Genomic DNA, 13,065 nt, shown 5'->3' with positions numbered 1-13,065 from the left:
CAAAGGTATCTTAAACATATAGAAATTATGACTGTACCTAGAGTTTTTCTGTGTAATTGATGAAGAGGGCTTTAAACACTCATCTACAAAAGTATTTCCTTTCAACTAGATGGTTTTTGTTTGAGAGGAATGAGCAGAGATTAGAAAATCTAGTGTAAATGTTTTATTGCTTTATTTCATTGGATGTAGTGATATTAGTATTTAAACTTTTGTTTCCTTTATATTGAATTTACACTTTAATTTCTTTTTGATCAATAGATTCTATGGACAATATGAAACTAAATAAGTAAAATAAAATATTGTGACAAAAGGGACATAAAGGCCAAAGCAGTTCAGATTACAGTCCATCACAGTGGGGAGCGAAGTCACAGCATTAAGAACCTGAGGGAGCTGGCCACATTGTGTCCAGAAGAAGAAGCAAATGATGAGCACTGAGAAAGCTCAACTTGCTTTCTCTTTTTTAGGCAGTTCAGGATCCCATCCCAGGAAGTGATGTTACCCAGGATGGTTTCTCTTCCCACATCAATTAAACTAATCAGGATAATCCTCCACAGGCACGAACATGGGTCCATCTCTCAAGTGATTCAACACCTGTGAAATTGAAAATTGAGAGTAACTATCACAACTTTTCCTTTTATAAACATGGCTTTCTAATATATCACTTTAAATTATTTCCTTCCAGTGGTTGTCCTCTGTGTGTTTTTTTTTAATTTATTTGTTTATTTTACATCCTGACCACAGTTTCCCTTCTCTCTTCCTAGTCCCTCACTCACACCTTCTCTCTACCCCACTTCTCCATTAAATCCACCCCACCTCATTTCTGTTCAGAAAAGGCCAGACCTCCAGTGGATATCAGCAAAACAAGGCATATCAAGTTATAGTAAGACTAAGCACCTCCCCTTGTATTAAGGCTGGGCAAGGTGACCCAGTATACGGAATAGGGTCCCAAGACCCAGCAAAAGAGTTAAAGACAGCCCTCAATCCCACTGTTAGGACTCCCGCAAATAGACCAAGCTATACAAATGTCCCATTTAGGCAGAGGGTCTAGGGCAGTCACATGCAGGCTCCCTGGTCAGTTCAGACTCTGAGCTCCTATGAGCCTAGATTAGTTGATTCTGTGGGTTTTCTTGTGATATCCTTGACCCCTCTGGTTCCTACAATCCTTCCTCTCTTCAGCAGGATTCCCTGAGTTTGGCCTAATGTTTGGCTGAGGGTCTTTGCATCCATTTCCACAAGTTACTGGATGAAGCCTCTCTGATAACAACTGGGCTAGACACCAATTTATGAGTATAATAGAATATTGTTAGGTCTCATTACATTGACAGGCTTTTTTCCCCAGTCATATTTGGTTCTATCCTAGGTCTCTGTGTCATCCAGCCACTGGATCCTGGGGCTACAGGCACTATCAGGGCATGAATCTCAGTCTGAACCAGTCATTGGTTGGCCACTCCCTCAATCTCTAGGCCACCCTTACTCTAGCACATTCTATAGACAGTACAGACTGTAAGTCAAAGGTTATGTGGCTGGGTTGGTGTCCCAATTCCTCCACTGGAAGTCTTGCCTGGTCACAGAAGATGGCTACTTCACGCTATGTATCTGAAATTGCTAGGAGTCTTAGCTGGGGAATCCTTGTAGATTCCTGGAAGTTTCCCTTGGGCCAGGTTTCTACCTGACCCTGAAATGCCCCTCCCCCTTTCCAGTTATCTCCTTCAGTACCCTTACTCTTGCCCTCCACCCCACAAACCTGAATCATCATGTTTCCATCCCCACCCACCCTTAGTTCACCCACAAAATCTCTTCTATTTCCCCTTCCCAGAGATCTGAGTATCCCTCCTTGATCCCTTGTTGTTACAAATAGCCTCTCTGGGTCGGTGGACTAGCATAGCTATCCTTTACAACAAATATCCACTTAAAAGTAAGTACATACCATGTTTGTCTTTCTGGGTCTGGGTTACTTCATCCAAGATGATTTTTTTCTAACAGCTGAGTAATCTGCTGTCATATAAATGTACCACTTTTTTTTAAAAATCCATTCTTAGGTTGAGAGACATCTAGGTTGTTTCTAGATTCTGGCTATTATGCATAAAGCTGCTGTGAACATACTTGAGCAAATGTCCTTGTGGTATATTTGAGCATCCCTTGCTTATATGCCCATGAGTGGTATAGCTGGGTCTTGTGGTATATTGATTCCCAACTTTCTGAGAAACCACAATATTGATTTCCAAAGTGGCTGTACAAGTTTGCACACGTACCAGCAATGCATGAATGTTCCCCCTTGCTCCACATCCTCTCCAGCATGAGCTGTCAGTCACTTGTGTTTTTGATCTTAGCCATTCTGATAGGTGAAAGATGGAATCTCAGAGTGGTTTTGATTTTCATTTCCCTGATGGCTAAGGATATTGAAGATTTCTTGTTGTGTTCCTTGGCCATTTGAGATTATTCTGATAAGAACTCTCTGTTTAAATCTGTTACCCACTTTTGATTGCATTATTTGGTTTTGTTTTGTTTTGTTTTCTATGTGTAGTTTCTTGAGATCTTTATATATTTTGGAAATCAGCTCTCTGTCAGAAGTGGGGTTGGTGAAGATCTTTTCCCATTCTATAGGCTGCCATTTTGTCCTTTTGACAGTGTCCTTTGCCTTAAGGAAGCTTTTTAGTTTAATGAGATCCCACTTACTTTAATGAGGTCCCAGTTACTAATTGTCGATCTTAGTGTCTGTGTTATTGGTGTTCTGTTCAGGAAGTTGTCTTATGTGCCAATGTGTTCAAGGCTATTTCCCACTTTCTTTTTTAGCAGGTTCAGTATATCTGGATTTATGCCGAGGTCTTTGATCCTCTTCGACTTGACTTTTGTGTAGGGTGATAAATATGGATCCATTTGCATTCTTCTACATGCTGACATCCAGTTAGACAAGCACCATTTATCAAAAAATGCTTTCCTTTTTCCATTATACAATTTGGTTTCTTTATAAAAAATCAGGTGTCCACAGGTGTGTGGATTGACATCTGGGTCTTTGACTTGACTCCATTGATCCACCTGACTGTTTTATGCCAATACGGTGTGGTTTGCATTGCTATAGCTCTGTCATAGAGCTTGAAATTGGGGATGGTGATACCTCCAGAAATTCTTTTATTGTATAGGATTGTTTTACCTATCCTGGGTTTTGTTGTTTTTCCACATAAAGCTAAGTACTGCTCTTTCCAGATCTATAAAGAATTATGATGGTATTCTAATGGGAATTGCACTGAATCTGTAGATTGCTTTTGGTAAGATGGCCATTTTTACTATGGTAATCCTACTGATTCATGAACATGGGAGATCTTGTGACCAAGTATATAGTCAGCTTTGGAGAAGGTTGTATGAGGTGCTGAGAAGAAAGTCTATTGTTTTGTGTTTGGGTGAAATGTTCTGTAGATATCTCTTAAGTGAAATTGAGTCAAAACATCTGTTTGTTCCATTATTTCTCTGTTCATTTCTGTCTGGACAAACTTTCCATTGGTGGGAGTGGGGTATCAAACACTCCCCATATTAATGTGTAGGGTTGGATGTGTGATTTAAGCTTTAGTAATGTTTCATTTACAAACATGCATATCCTTGCATTTCGGGAATAGGTGTATTCAGAATTGAGACATCATCTTGGTGGATTTTTCCTTTGATGAGTATGAAATGTCATTCTCTGTGTTTTTTGATTAATTTTGTTTTGAACTCTATTTTGTTAGATATTAGGATATCTACACCAGCTTGCTTCTTAGTTCCTTTTGATTGAAAAGTCTTTTACCAACCCTTTACTGTGATGTAATATCTGTTTTTGATGTTGAGTGTATTTCTTCTATGCAGCAAAAGGATGAATCCTACTTTTGAATCCACTCTGCTATCCTCTGTCTTTTTGGGCATATTGAGTCCATTAATATTGAAGGATATTGATGACCAGTGCTTATTAATTCCTGTTATTTTGTTGTTGTTAGTGGTGGTGGTAGTCTGTGTGTGTGTGTGTGTGTGTATGTGTATCCCTTCTTTGAGTTTTGCTGGTGTGGGTTATCTATTTCCTGTGTTATTGTGGATATAGTCTACTTCCTTGGGTTGTATTTTTCCCTCTAGCACTTTCTGTAGGATAGATTTTTGGATAGATATTGTTTAAATTTGACTTTATCATTATATATCTTTCTTTTTCCTTCTATGGTGATTGAAAGTTTTTCTAGGTAGAGTACTTTTGGCTGACATTAGTGGTCTTTTAGAGTCTGAAAGACATTAGTCTAGGCCCTCTGGCTTTTAGAGTCTCCATTGTGATGTTGAGTGTGATTCTAATTGGTCTGCCTTTATATGTTACTTGGCTTTTTTTGCCTTGTAGCTTTTAATACTCTTTCTTTGTTCTGTATGTTTAGTGTTTTCATTTTTATGTGGTGCAGGAATTTTTCTTTCTGGCCCAGTACATTTGGTGTTCTGTAAGCTTTTTGTACCTTTATCGGCATGTCTTCCGTTAGATTAGGAAAATTTTCTTCTATGATTTTGTTAAATATATCCTCTGGTTTTTTGAGGATTCCTCTTCTTCTATTCATATTATTCCTAGGTTTGGTCTTTTTCTAGTGTCTCAGATTTCCTGGATGTTTTCCTGGGAGATTTTTAGATTTAATATTTTCTTTGATCAATGAATCTATTTCTTCTATCATATATTCAACACCTGAGATTCTTTCTTCCATCTCTTATATTCTGTTGGTGATGCTTGCTTGGATCAATAGTTCTTGTTTGCTTAACCAATTTTCCATTTCCAGAATTCCCTTAATTTCTGTTTTCTTTATTGCTTGTATTTCAGTTTTCAGATCTTGAATAGTTTCCTTCACTTATTTGTTTGTTTTTTTTTTCTGGATTTTCTTGGCATTCTTTAAAGAATTTATTGATAACCTCCAATTTTTTGGTTGTCTTTTCCTCTATTTCTTTAAGTGGGTTGTTCATTTCCTCTTTAAGGACCTCTATCATCTTCATAAAGTTGTGCTTAAGGTCACTTTCTTATGTTTCAGCTGCCTTGGAATATTTAGGTCTTGCTGTTGTAGGATAGTGGAGGTCTGTTGATGCCATAGTGCCCTGGCTGTTGTTGATTGTGTTCTCACATTGGTGTTTAGGCATCTGGTTTTGGGATAATTATAGGTCTAGGTCCTGATTTCTGGGTCTTCCTTTGTTGGATGGTGCTGTGGAAAAATCATTCTGTACATGGTGAACATATTTTACTCTCATTGGTTAATAAAGAATTGACTGGCTGGTAGCCAGGCAAGAAGTGTAGGTGGGACAACCAAACTGAGAATGTTGGGAGAAAAAAAGACAGAGTCAGTGAAGTCACTGGGAGACACAGAGGGAGCAAGCATGCTCTAAGACAGATAAAGCCACAAGTTATGCGGCAACACATAGGTTAATGGAAATGGGTTAATTTAAGTTGTAAGAGCTAGATAATATTAAGCCTAAGCATTTATAATTAATATTAAGCCTCTGTGTTGGTTGTTTGGGAGCGGGTAGTCAGGACAGGAAAAGTCCACCTACAGGATGGGTGTTTTGTTCCTTGGTTTCTGTTTCCTTTTCAATCTTAGAGTTTTTGAGGTCTGCATTTCTAGTGGCTGGTATGATCTTTGATCTAGTAGGGAGTCTCTATCTAAATTGAGAGCTGGCCTTCTAGTGGTTAGTTTGGCCTTTGTTACAGCAAGGGGTGTCTCTGTTCTTCTGACCAGTGTGGCCTATTTTTCTGATTGCTGTGGTCTGCACCTGTTCTTCTGAGTGGTATGGACATATCTGAGCTACTGATGTTCACTCTTCATTCTGATGTGATCTACACCTCAGCTGTAGGACAGACATTCAGGGCAGACATTCATAGATAATAAATAGTGTATGGCTGTGATATTTGCAAATATAAAAATATGCCTTTGATCATATGAATGAACCATTGGTTGAAACTTTCATTTCATGAATGACCTAGTGATCTGATATACTATTATCCAGTCTGTGACATATGTGATCTTCACGAGATACTTCTGATTACTATGAAGCACACATTGTGTTAAGTATGTTTCTGGGTTAAAAATAAGCTTATTTTGATGCTTACTCCCCTCAACAACTGAGTGATACAGTGGTAATCAGTCCCCTATTTATTGCATTTGGGACTCCCATAATATTAGCTATGAATCTGAACCAGCAAGTGCTCATAATTTTATTTCTTTCTTTAAAAACATGCTGTGTCATTTCTGGATCATAGACTATTATGAATGTAACCACAGCTTCTTTGCACATTCAAAGGCATCTTCACTATGGCTCTTTAGTGGGTGTGACTATTGCTGCTGTACCAAATAAAGCCTTTTAAAAACCTTTTATTTCTGAAATAAAATTATAGCAATGTCTTACACATTTTGAAGGGCTTTCAAACTTTTTAGAATTGCTTCAAATTGCATGTTTTGTATAACATATAAGACACATTGACTCTGTAGTCAAAGATACTTTTAAAATAAATATTTTTAAGTTCTGAAAATTTTGTGTCTTTAAACTTCCAGATACTTTTCCAAGTTCAAATATCTTCGAAAAGTGGGGAGAATAAGTCTACAATCTTAGTGTAGAATAAAAGACTGTAAGGGAAATGTCCAAGCTAAGTATTTAAGTCTGCTTCTGTTAACACATCCCACTGAATAGAATAAAATAGATGTCATTAAATTGTCCTTTTGTGTTTCTACACTCCACATATTTTTTTTAAAAAAACCTTTTCAGATAGTTAGTGACAAGAGCAAATTCTATACAAATAATTGTGTGGTTTAGATAACTAAAATTAAGTTTATATTTTGTATCTCACTCTCAAGGAAATGAATTATTTTCAAGTGTTTATATTTTGTAATTGAATCTTTAGTATTCTAAGAAACATAAAATTTGTAATAATCTTGCTTTCTTTGCAAGCCTACTATTTACATCATGTCTGAAGATATTTAGTGCATGCATAGGACTGGAGGTTAAACGTGAGATCTTACAGACACTAGGCAACCACTCTAAAAGGGGAGCTATATCCCCAGCATCTTACCTTGAACTCCATAATTTCAAGAACTCACTCCTTCTGTTAGTGGATGCACAGTATATCAGTTAGTATAGAAGACAGAAATGCTTCTTTGGGGTTAAGGTGGACTGTAAAATCCATATTGCTCTACTTGTATGAAGTATCTGGCTGATGCCAGCATCATATGACATTAACACGGCCAAAAACAAACATTGAGTTCAGAGTATGGTCATACAGAAATCAAGACATGGCTATTAGTGAAGAACCTGCTTTAGGAGTCAGACTTGTTCTCTTACACACTAGGCAGAGGACATGTTAGACTTTAAATAAAAGAATATGTGAGATAGACATGTAACGACCTTGGTAATGCAGCACCAAGTCAGGGAGTATGATATGATTCCATCCAAGTGAGTGAGGGATCTCTGTGTTATAGTTTACTGACTTCTCTTTCTGAAGATTCGTATGTTGATCATGGTCTTAGAATATTTACACTGCAGCTAAGTATTTTCTAAATAAAACATTATTAAGTATAGTATTTTCAAAATATATACTCATTATGTAACATTTCATAATTAAAATTTCAGGAGGTGCTATACTAAATAATTATATTATATTTATAGAACAAATTGGGTTTTCTAATATACTGTTTCTAGAGCATTCAAATTCAAAACATGGGCTAACACTTGCCATATGCATAATGTTGGCATGGCAATTTCAGTTCTTCATGCTTCAGTGTCACCATCTGGAAAACAAAGATAAAATTAGTATCTGCTTCTAATGGTTAAAGAGAAAAAATTAGATAATTCATATAAAGAAACTAGAAGACTATATGGCTTTATGTGCTTAATAAATTCTATCATTCTCACTGTGATTTTTATGTGGACCTGTTTTTTTCTTCTGTTTGTCTTTTACTGAAAATAGATTTTTTTTTCATATAATACTTTCTGATTCTGGTTTCTTCCTTCCAAATTTCTGTAAGATCCAAACCTCTTCCCCTCCCATCTCCATACACACTATTTCTGTATCTTCTCAGAAAACAGGCATCTAAAGAATAATAATAAAATTAAATAATCAAACAGGAATAAGGCAAAACAAACAAATAAAAAAATGATCCAAAGAAAAAGCACACAAAATAAATATAGACACAGAGACATACAAGTTCATACACACAGGAATCCCAGAAAAAACATAAAACTGAAGCCATACTATTTACTCGAAGGACCTGTAAGTTGGAAAAAAAATTAGAATCCCTGACAAAACATTATAAGACAAAGAGGTACCAAAGATGCCATTGAGTTCTCTTTGTGTTGTCCATCTACTGCTGGTCATAGAGTCTGCTGTAAGAGTTGTTTGTAACTCCACTGAGATTCCATTGGAGAAAACTGATTTTTCACCTGTGAACAGTTATTAATTGGAGATAGTTTCTGAGTTAGGAATGGGGGCTTGTCTCAACTTCTGCTCTCAGATCTGGGATGCCGTCTGGTACAGACTTGTGCAGGTTTTGTGCAAGCTGACACAGTCTCTGCGTATTTATATGTGCCTCAGCAGTGCTGTGTTTAGAAAACCTATTTCTTTGATGTCCTCCATCTCCTTTAACTCTTGTAATCTTTTGCCCCTTCTTCTGCATGGTTCCTTGAGTCCTGATGGAAGGGATTTGATGAAGACATCTCATTTAGGATTGACTGGTCCAAGGTCTCTCATTCTCTGCACATTATCTAGGTGTGGGTCTTTGTTCCATCTACTGCAGGAGGATGCTCCTCTGAAGATGGCTGATCCTTGCCCTGATCTATGACTATAGCAGAATGTTGTTAGGAGTTATTTTAATGCTATATACCTTTAACAGAACAGTAGTGCTTTGTTTTCCCCTACGTCCCTAGCCTATCTAGTCTTGGGTTCTTGGCTACCTGAGCAGCATCAGGGATGAGTTACATCTTATGAGATGAGCCTTAAATCTATTGCAATAGCGCATCTTGCAGCTAGTCATAATTCAGATCAAAGGGTTTGTAGATGAGTTGATGTTTATTTACTTTTCTCCTTTGGTAGCAGGTATCATACCCTGTGGGGTGTGTACAGAATACCCTGCAGCACCATAAACACTAGTGTGTGGATCTATTTATAGTGAATATGATGCATTGATATCCATTATGTTAGCCATCTTTCTGTCACTGTGGCAAGATGTCAGAAATAAACAACTTCTAATGAAGAAACTTGTGTTTTGGTTCACAACTTTACATAGCAATCTGTGGTTCCTTGTCTACACTGGTTAGGAGCCTGTGGTGAGGCACACATGATGGTGGAAGTGTGAGGTAAGAAAGCAACCTGCTCATCTTGAGTTCGGGAACTAAAGCTATTGGGTTGAGGAGCCTGGATCTTAATATCCCCTTCAAAGGAATGCTCTCAATGTGGTAAAACCTCCCACGAGGCAACAACTCTTGAAGGTTCTGTAAGCTCCCCATAGTTACAGCAAGTGGGTACCAAAATTTATGCAAGAGCATTTGGGGGACAATTAAGATTCAAGTATAACATCCATAGTCATTGTAAAGTCATTGCTACACACTAGCAAACTAGCACAGCCATCTCACATAGTTACTTTTCTTTCAATGTGGGAAAGCCATCTCAAATGCTTTTAATTAGTAAATGCTCCATATATACTTGGTATCTTGTAATAACTCAAATAGCTGGATTTACTCTTTCTAAGAAACTGCCACTTTGTACTCCTCATCTTCCTGTTTCCTCAAGCATCTCAGTTCACTTCTTTCAATCGTATTCTGCTCTCCGCTTCATTCAACATTTATTATATTTCAGTTCATTATTTTTATTTTATTTATTTATTTATTCAGTTATTTTTGGTTTTTCAAGACAGGGTGTCTATGTGTAGCTTTGTCCCTTTCCTGGATCTTGCTCTGTAGACCAGGCTGGCCTTGAATTCACAAAGATCTGCCTGTCTCTGCCTCCGGAGTGCTGGGATTAAAGGTGTGTGCCACCACCGTCCACCTCAGTTCATTATTTTTGATTTACTATACATTCTTTGCATGAGGTTTTTTTTTTCCTTTCTATGCCTGCATTTTTTCACTTAACATAACTTCTTTTAGGCTTAACTGAGTCAAAAGGCAAGATCCTGTTCTACTTTAAGGGTTGAATGTCCTTGCATTTGATGTGTACTGTCTGCAGGTGCCGGTTGGCCATATCATCTGCATTTCTACTAATACTGTTCAGCACAACCTCACCAACAATTATTACCTTTATTTTTTAATAGTCATTCTGAAAGTGATGCCAATGGGATTTGGATTTGAATTTTCCTGGTTATCAGTGATATTGACCAACTTCTTAAAATTAGCAGCATTATTATTACTTAAAAATATTTCACTCTTTAATCTCTTCATTTTTGGGAAAAAAAAAACCTAATGCATTTGATGCCAAAGTCAACAGTACATTAGAAAAATCAAAACATATGATGAAAGTACAGTCAGAGTAGGAAAAAAAATTGAGAGTTGGTTGAGACACAGTTCTAAAACCAGAAGAGGAATGTGTAGCTGTCAGACAATGGCAACACATAAAATTTGGTGAGAGATTTGGAAAAATTATCAAGATTTAGGTATCTGGACACCTGAGTTGAGTTAATATAAAGAGCCCACCACTACTTCAAATATTCCTATGGAAATAAAAATGTTAAAATAGAACAACAGTGGTTTATTACTGATGTCTTGCTTTAATAAAAACAGCTTAAATTATTTTAGGTACATTATGATAAAGAATACCAGCATATCTCTTAAGTATTTCAGTACTTTCTGAGGGGAAAATACAACTGATATTTAGAGAAACTTACCTACTCAGACATATTTCATTACAATATTTCATATTGTATTTTGTACTTAAATGTCCAACATCATCTCCGCACTGTACTTCCTGAACATCCAGCTCCCACACATGTACGAGAACTGCAGTTATTTCTGGGCCATCCTCTTGAGCTCTCTCCTGAGCTCAATGTTTACATCCAGTCACCAAGACTTCTCCTTTCTTCTCTCTTCTACTCAAAACAAACAAACAGACAAACAACCTACAAAGACCTCCGCTATCTGTGGGCTGTGCACCATAACTAGTCCTCAAGAACCCACTACTAGGCCAGTTTCCCAGAGAGAGAGGGCCACCTTTCTTCTGTCTTGATCATAGTTGTTACAGTTCCTCAGAAGCACCGCCCCCAGAGACCACAGAAGCTGAAGCCACCTTGTGCCTTTCTGCCTGCACACATAAGTTAGTGAGGGCCTATTATATACTATCATACTGTAGGCACTTTAAAGCTATGCATGTTAAATAGAGCTGATTCTTGTCTCAGAGACTCCTAAAGATTCTAGTGGAAAAAGAATAGAAATGAATTAGCCATTACAATCTTACAAAGCACTTACAGCTGCTGAAGCTGTCTCAGATATTAGACATAATTCTCTACTGACTGCTGCTTCCTTCTCCTCCTCAGTGCTGGGTTATCAAAATCCAATGACGTGCAGGGCAGTTTAATTTTCCCACTCACAAGTGTGGCCACGCAATGTGATATTGCAAAACTACAGAAATCTTGGAACTCGTTGCTAGATTGAAATTTATATACATTTCAGTTTTGTTAAAATGATTCCCATTTTCCCAAATTGGTTTTACCAGCAGCATGTGGCAATTCACCTTACTTCACTCCTTCACTATCATTTGATACTATTGGTTTGCTTCCTTAGAACCCAACAATCTGTTACAAAAACATGCTGTTGAAATTTGGTAGATGGGCTGGAGAGATGGCTCAGTGGCTGTTGTTGCAGAGAACCTGCATTCAATCCCCAGCATCAGCATGGGAGCTCACAACCATAAACTTCAGTTCCCAGACATCAGGTGCCCTCTTCTGGCCTCTGTGGGTACTAGGCACACATATGGTATGTGATGCACACACACACACGCACACACACACATATGTATATGTATATGTATATATATATATATATATATATATATATATATATATATGCAAAATATCCACATAGAGAGAAATTAAAAATAAAATACTGGTATACACAGAGAAATGTGGTTATATATTTATTTAGATAAGTATGTAGATTTATATGCATATATGTCATGATTTTGTATAGGATATTCCGTAGTACATGAGTCTATAATCTGCCAAATTATTATAAGGCAAATATCCAGATGTAATTTAGGTCTGTGTTCAGATTTAAAATCTTTCCAGCACCCTAAAAGCCTTATTCCTGCTCCTTTGCAAGGCAAATCTGCTGTCTCTTGAGCATGGGAAATACTGTGTGTCATGCAGAAAGAATCACTGTGCTAGCTCTCTATCTTCCCCATGGGTTCTTCTCTCCAGCTTTCTAACTCACCCAATTATTCTAAGTCCTGAGGTGGTTACACCTGATAACAAGCCTCTGCATTTCCCACAGGTGCTCGATTATGGAATTAAGCTGAGTTCTGTTTTTCTTTCTTTCTTTCGTTTCTTCTTTGCTGTTTCAGTTTTATTTGTACATGTATGTTAATTGAGTTGTTTCTGAATATTTTCTTGAAATTTGTTCACTCAAGACCTAGCTGGAGTACTGACAAACCAATTCTATTTTCTAAGGACAGCCAAGCTGAGCATTTTTCTTTTCAATGAAATCTGGTTGTACTTAAAGCCCTTCACATCACGGATCCTATATGGATGATGAGCACTTAAAAAGGTCTGTCCATTTTCTCAGCTGTATTTAGCATACATAGACAGACTAAGTATTATACTAAGATTATAAAAATAGAGTTGCTTACTTTGAAGAAAGAATCTATTATTAATTGTTTGTCAGAGGCTCTTCTTTTAGTAAAATAAATATGCTGCTTCCTGCAGGATTTCCTATAGTTGTGTTGGTGGGGAGAACCTGAAAAAACCATTGAATCCAAACCCTCAGGCTTTCCTGGGATGAGTTGGTGTCCTGCTCACCTTGATATTCATACTTGACTTCTCCTTGTCAGGATATAAACAATGAAAACAATGTCAAGTGTAGATATTTGATTATTTATGTATATATAGGCATTTAGTT

At 37.2% G+C, this 13,065-nt stretch overlaps 1 long non-coding RNA gene across 2 annotated transcripts in view; it reads left to right on the top strand.

Moving 5' to 3' along the window:
- The window catches only part of LOC131901856 (uncharacterized), a 38,071-nt gene that overhangs the window by 14,942 nt on the left and 10,064 nt on the right, over positions 1 to 13,065 (top strand). Inside the window, exons 2-3 of one of the 2 annotated variants that reach the window (XR_009376917.1) lie at positions 465 to 612; positions 12,618 to 12,714. The exons of the other annotated variant lie outside the window; for it this stretch is intronic. This is a non-coding gene — a long non-coding RNA (uncharacterized LOC131901856). The remainder of the gene's footprint in view (positions 1 to 464; positions 613 to 12,617; positions 12,715 to 13,065) is intronic. 2 annotated transcript variants of the gene reach the window in all.

The sequence above is a fragment of the Peromyscus eremicus genome, unplaced genomic scaffold (genome assembly GCF_949786415.1).
Source record: "Peromyscus eremicus unplaced genomic scaffold, PerEre_H2_v1 PerEre#2#unplaced_535, whole genome shotgun sequence".
Taxonomy (NCBI): Eukaryota; Metazoa; Chordata; class Mammalia; order Rodentia; family Cricetidae; genus Peromyscus; species Peromyscus eremicus.
This window is presented reverse-complemented; position numbering and strand designations above follow the sequence as displayed.